This window comes from Sinocyclocheilus grahami, unplaced genomic scaffold (genome assembly GCF_001515645.1).
Source record: "Sinocyclocheilus grahami isolate Dianchi unplaced genomic scaffold, SAMN03320097.WGS_v1.1 scaffold77.1, whole genome shotgun sequence".
Classification (NCBI taxonomy): domain Eukaryota; kingdom Metazoa; phylum Chordata; class Actinopteri; order Cypriniformes; family Cyprinidae; genus Sinocyclocheilus; species Sinocyclocheilus grahami.
This window is the reverse complement of record NW_015505256.1, coordinates 223,163-229,782: the sequence shown is the minus strand read 5'-3', so window position 1 is coordinate 229,782 and position 6,620 is coordinate 223,163. Positions and strand designations below refer to the sequence as shown.

General features: G+C 37.3%; 1 long non-coding RNA gene across 2 annotated transcripts in view; it reads left to right on the top strand.

Annotated features, from left to right (window-relative positions):
* Positions 1 to 1,692, top strand: part of LOC107586106 (uncharacterized) — a 5,120-nt gene extending 3,428 nt beyond the window's left edge. For both annotated transcript variants that reach the window (XR_001609318.1, XR_001609317.1), the window contains exon 2: positions 1,037 to 1,692. This is a non-coding gene — a long non-coding RNA (uncharacterized lncRNA). The remainder of the gene's footprint in view (positions 1 to 1,036) is intronic.
* The last annotated feature ends 4,928 nt before the right edge of the window (positions 1,693 to 6,620 follow it).

Sequence of the window (6,620 nt, the reverse complement as noted above, 5' to 3'; positions counted from 1 at the left end):
TTTTGATCAATTTAAAACATCCTTGCTAAATGAAAGTAATAATTTCTATAATATAAATTTTAAAAAGAGCTTTTGAATGGAATAGTGTATAATGTTTCTTATTCTATTCATCAAAGAATCCTGAAAAATTTTACTCAGCTGTTTTAAATATTGATAATCAGCAAATCAGCATATTAAAATTATTTCTGAAGGATCATGTGACACTGAAGACTGGATTAGGCCTAATGATGCTGAAAATTCAGCTTTGATCACATGAATAAATTACATTTTAAAATATATTCAAATAGAAACAGTTATTTTAAATAGTAAAAATATTTCAAAATGTTACTGCTTGTGGTGCATTTTGGATCAAATAAATGCAAGCTTGGTGAGCAGAAGAGAATTCTTTAAGACACATTAAAAATCTTGCAGTTCAAAAACCTTTGACTGGTAGTGTAGGCTGATTATTCTTATAGATTGAAACGTGCATTAACCAGGATAACGAGTATGAAACATGCTCCGAGTTGCTTCAGAAAACAAAAAAATAGAGCAACAACAAAAGCATGTTGCTGGAAATGGGTTTATTATTGAAAATGCAAACTGCTTGTCTGCCAGCAGGAGGCGCTGTGAGAGCGGTGGAACTAGCGGTTTCTCCAGTAATGGCTGTAAACAAAGCAGCTCCGCTCATGAACGCTACTTTATCAGATAAAAATGCCATCGAAACTATTCTGAAGACAGTCGGTTCCCTTCAGAGATACATTCATATAAAACACCAGAGACGCGTTTTGATTTTGAAACGTGCAGTGCTCGTTTATTCAACGAAGTCAAACGCCACAAATAAATCAATGTATGGGAAACTGGTAATGTATATCGAAATATCGGAAATGTGTTTAAAAATCATATCACCGTTATTGAAAAAAATTATATCGCGATACATATTGATATTGAATTATTGTCCAGCCCTAGTTCATATTGAATGTATATTGCAAATATGAGCACAGCTTGAGATATTTCAGAGATCTGAAAGTCCAGAAATACTTTTTTCTCTCTCTCTTAGGAGAAACATTTGAGAAGCAGGCAACAGTCTCTGATCTTCATAACTGCAAAGCTGACATTTCTGCAGGTCATTGCAGTCAGAGGTTTAGAAGTTAGAAGTTTCCTGAACGCAAGGCCCTTTGCATCTTTGAGCAAATTGGAGTACTTGGATGTTTGCTGCAGATTATACTTACAGTTTATTCTGATTTGAGATAGATCTCTGCATCTCTGCAAACGGGCGGCTGTGCCAAATGGAGGATTAAGGAGTAGCTTAGAGTGAAGTTGAGCAGAAAGAGTTGCGGTTGCCTGATGGGGAGTTTTAATTGCCTGCTTTTTTTTTCTCTGTCTGTAACCTTTCATCGCTCTAATTAGTCAACAGGTTCAATCTCATACTTGCTGTAATCACCCTTAAAGCCTGTCTCTGCCCACTCTTTTAACACTGTGATGTAACAGACAGCAAGTTAGAAAGGGGACTCGGGGCTACACGTGATGTGTGTTGGTGTGTGTGGGTAAATCTGGCCAAATTTAGATTGACCACATATAACTCATCCAAGTTTTAAAAGTTTGTGCGGTTTTAATATGCCACATTTCAAGTTATGGTATTTGGGGGGTACAAGTATCCATGTACTTTAGCCAATTGGAAATTATATAAAATAAAATAAAAAAAGTTCTGTTCTATTTTTAAAAGTGAAGTGTAAATTTAGTGCCACATGTATATCAACTATGCAAACTGATGATATGCCTGACAGCCATTAACCAAATACAAGGACATTAAGGTGACCAGACCTGTTTTCTGGTGATAGTCCACATTTTTGTTGGGCTTTGCCCAACTAGGGCTGCTCTTGCAATTATATGTTTGTTTTATTTGAAACATAATGCTCTCTATGTAGCATATAGGCTTATTTAAACAAACATCACATCATATTATCATCACTTATATTCTTGATGCTCTTCTCTGTTTGTTCTTAGGATGACAAAAGTTATAAAAGTTGCATTTTTAAACTGGTCTGCCTCAGCGATCTAACAGTGCTCAATGTCAAAATGATTGTAAAGACATCATTACGGCCTTGAAAAATAATATGCAATATATATATATATATATATATATATATATATATATATATATATATATATATATATATTTAATTTACCATTATGTAGATACTTTCCAACACAACACTTAAAACATTTGTTCTCTCTAGCGTAAGTAATGTCCCCGGTTTTGATTTCAGAATGCTAGTGGATTTGTTCCTCATTTGTGATGAGCAAATGGATTGGCTGATTCTGCTGTGTGTGCTGCAGGTTCAGCTCATTGGCTCAAAGTCACGTGCCACTGGTTGACACCACCCGAGGGCATCATCAATTTTGCAGATTAGCTAATTTGTTAACTGAGAGAGACCTATAGATTGAACGTTTAGATTTAACATATGAGTTAATATTAATCCTTGAAATATTTAATGAAGCCTAGCATGATGTAAAATTTTAAACGGCAATTCAAAATCTGTTCACACTTGATCAGCATTCAGCATCATTATAGACATAAGTATGTATTTATACACGCATGTTTATGCGTGTATACATTACTGAATGACCAGATTGGTGCATAATCATGTTTGTGCGACTGAAGTAAACGCTTGCGATTTGTTGCGTCAGCATGTGTGTGTGTGTGTGTATTGAGAGGGATCAGCTGGCAGTATCTTGCATTATAAACAGGAGGTCACATGGCATTGGGTGGGTATCATGTAGAGGCTTTCCCTAAGGACATCATTAAGACAACACTGCCTAAACCAGCAGTCTGAGCAAAACTCCTAGTAACTTCCAGGAAACCCTCTCTAGAGCCGCAAAGATATGCCAGGCCAAAAGAACACTACAGTACCTCTGGGATGTTCCTCTAGGAAATCAGCACATCTGCTGGACATTGTGCTGAACACATTTCATATTTTGCATCCACATTCTCCGATGACTCAGAAAAATGTGTTGGAGCAGGGGATGTCTTCTCTTTTTTCTTTTTTTTTATTAATTATTAATTAGACTTGAATAACTGGACTGTAGGAAAGTGATTAGCTTTTGTTCAACAATATGGGAATAAACCAAAGATTATATAGACTTCCAAATGACTTACATGAGTCATATATATATATATATATATATTATACACACACACACACACACACACACACAGTATATCGAGTCCGCCGTCGCCAAGCTCATTCTCCTCTCTTTTTAACCATCACGTATCCGATTGGAAAGACATTTATTTTCAATAAATACTAAAAGGAAATATGCGAAAAGTGGAAATAAAGTGCCTCACATGTATTTAATTATTTACACTCAATACGTTATTATTGCATACTGTTTTATAATGTACTACAATACTGAGATGCAAATATCTGCCAATATTTGCATTAAGTATAAATAGAATCTAACTTCTATTTACATTCATTGCAAAGAAAATAGGTATTTTTTTACATGATGTAAATATAATTTATCACTAAGAAAATATGCTATTTTCGTTTAATGCAAATAGCTGTTTGTGTGTGTATAGATAGATAGATAGAAATAAATATTGAAAAAATAATAATTTGTGAATGACTTAATTTAAAAGCTAGGAAACTATTTCACTCGGAAATTTCTAGTACATTTCACAAACGATTACAAAAATTAAAAGTAACATTGAATAAGAAAGACTGAAATATTATGTTCTTGTAAAACATAATCCAAATTCAGTGGTGATGCAATCAAAATTAGCATCACTGCCATACTTCTTTACAGAGGGAGCGTATGTGCGTATAGATCACCACTCTGTGATTCTGTAAGTGTGACATTAAGTTGTAACATTTAACTCAGGGTTGGGTGATAATTGGCCCACACTTTTCCCACCATGTTTGTTATTATACTTACACCACAAGTCTTCAATCTCCCAAAGCTATGAAATCAGTCTGTCCAAAATGAACAGAAGTTTTTGTCTAGTTACATGCAGGCTGGGTGAGAACATTTCACAGTTTGATGAAAGCAAGCTGTAGTGAGTGGGAAACAGCAAATGAGAAAGCATCTTCCTACTACTATGTGCCCATCACCCAAGTTCAGGCAAGAACTTGTTTTGTGGACAGTGCCGTCACCTGCCACGCCTGACGTAATTTACTTGAGTAAATAAGCCCAACCCACGCAAATAAAATGCAACACAATGTCATTCTAAATGGGTCACTGCAAACCATTTTCATGAGTTATTTACGTAAACTTGACTAATCGGGTTTTATAGAGCAGAGGGTGTAGGTTGTAGTTCTTTTCTTCTTTTTTTTTGGTCCATAAAAAGACAGGCTGGACATTTGAGAAGGCGGAGATGTGGTTTTATTTAGGGTCGAAAGTGCAGAGTGAGTTTAATGTGTTGTGTCGGGATGTCCTCATCCCAGTATACTTGTGTACGGAAGCATGTTTGCACAAGAGTCTATATGTTTGGACAGGTCTGGGTTGAGTTCACACAAACACACACACACACACACACACAAATATATGTGTGTGCTTTGATTCATCTTGCCTCCTCTCATCAACTGTTGCCAGCTTTAAAACACACCTGAGAGTCAAAATGGCTGCAGTCATAACAATAACAGCGTCAACGCGACAGCTCACACCAGCAACTCTGTTTGGCATCTGTTACAGCAAATTACATCAGCAATACCACACCATTACCTGAGCTCTTACCAGCACAAAACAACAGCCAGTAGGGAACTTGTGTTCGTGTGTGTGTGTGTGTGTCTTCCAACCCCCAGACACCTGCCACTCTGGCTCACAATCATAGCTTGCTACTGAAACTGCTGTTCTCAGTCATAGATGGAGCAAGTAAACCATTTTCACAGTATGTAAAGAGCTTGCTGGCGTTCATGTACACTCAACAACCAAAATAGCATAACTTGTTTTCCATTCACACATACATAGGTTAGCATGCCCGCTAATCTCTTCTTGCCCTTGTTCTACGTCCACTCCAGCATTATAGGGTCAAAAAGACAGAAAAAAAAAACCCTGATGAGGGATGCAAAAGGAAAAAATAAAAATAAAAATCTCATATGGTTTGCTGCTCCAGTACACGGCCTCTTTTTTTTTTTTTTTTTGGAAAACTTTAAAGTCAGCACCGACGACTTCATCATACTAAATCACAGACCTCATCAAGACAAAGTCAAGCTGAAGAACGTCCTTCACATAAAGTCAAAGCAAACTGTAGTTAGAAGTAAAGCTAGTAAATGATCTTCTCTAAATATAGTCAGCAGTCTTTGCTCAGAAACGATGGCTTCTTATAAAAAATAAATAAATAAAACCTTTCACAAGTGAGATTAAGTGTAAGCTTTAAAATAAATAGAACATCCGTTCATAAAGCGAAAAATGCCAATTAAAATGGTGCCATGAAATGCGCTTTTTATGTTTGATTGTAACTTATTAATTGTACACACACACACACACACACTCATTTCGATTTCCATGTTTTATGGGGACATTCCATAGACATAGGGCTGTGACGGTGGCCGTGACAACCGCATACGCGGTTGTCGGTTGCCACCGCGGTTGTCTACTGCCACCGGCGGTAGTGCACGTGACGTCACGCACTCTATAACAAGCATAATACGAAGTTTTGCATACAAGTGTAATAACAGTATTAACAGTAGCGGAACAGTGAACTGTCGCAACAGGTTGAGTCTGTCTAGTGCAGTGATCCTCAAAGCTGGCTCGCGAGATCCACTTTCCTGCAGAGTTTAGCTCTAACCCTAATCAAACACACCTGAGTTTGCTTATCAATGTCTTCAGGATCATTAGAAAATCACAGCTAGGTTTGTTTGATTAGGGTTGGAGCTAAACTCTGCAGGAAAGTGGATCTCGCAAGCCAGATTTGAAGATCACTAGTCTAGTGTATACACAGGACATTTGAACTCTGTGTCAGTACCTCATAAATAGAACGAAGCCGTTTACTGTCGGGGATTTGTCATGTCGTGTCGTGCCGCATCCAGTGTAGCATCACTGTTTATAATAAGTTTTATAGTATTTTGTCACGCCACGCAGCTCGCGTCCTGTAGACAGGGTGTGTTTAACTTTTTTATTTAGGCTACTTTCTTGTTTAACTGTATTATTTCTTTTATATTTATTTTAGTGTTTTGCAGGCTGCGTATTCAGTGCTAAAATAAACATGTGCTGACGAGTTAAATCGGGTGTGTTAGATGAGTGAGACAGTGCTGGGCTGCTCCAGGACAGTTTTGAAAACCATTTCAGAGACATGTTCTTAAATGTGACTCATATAAAATATATTACATGTATGCACAGTTTAAAGGCAGCTTTAATCGCCTTTTTGGTAACTTCATGACTTAACTGACCACGACATTGCATGTACGTAGTTTATTTCACGCTTTGATATGAAAATATACAGGCTACAGCGCGCCGGCGCCTTTGTGCGTGCAATTGGAGAGCATGCACTTCGAGCACAGTACCGTTTCCGCTCTCACTTGAATCGCGCCTGGCACCGAAGTGAAGAGGAGCACGTGTCTGAAACATCTCTCTTTCTCTCTTTCTCTCGTTCTGCGACTGAATAAATGCACTTCTTGTCAAGAGAAAAAGTGACCAAAGCA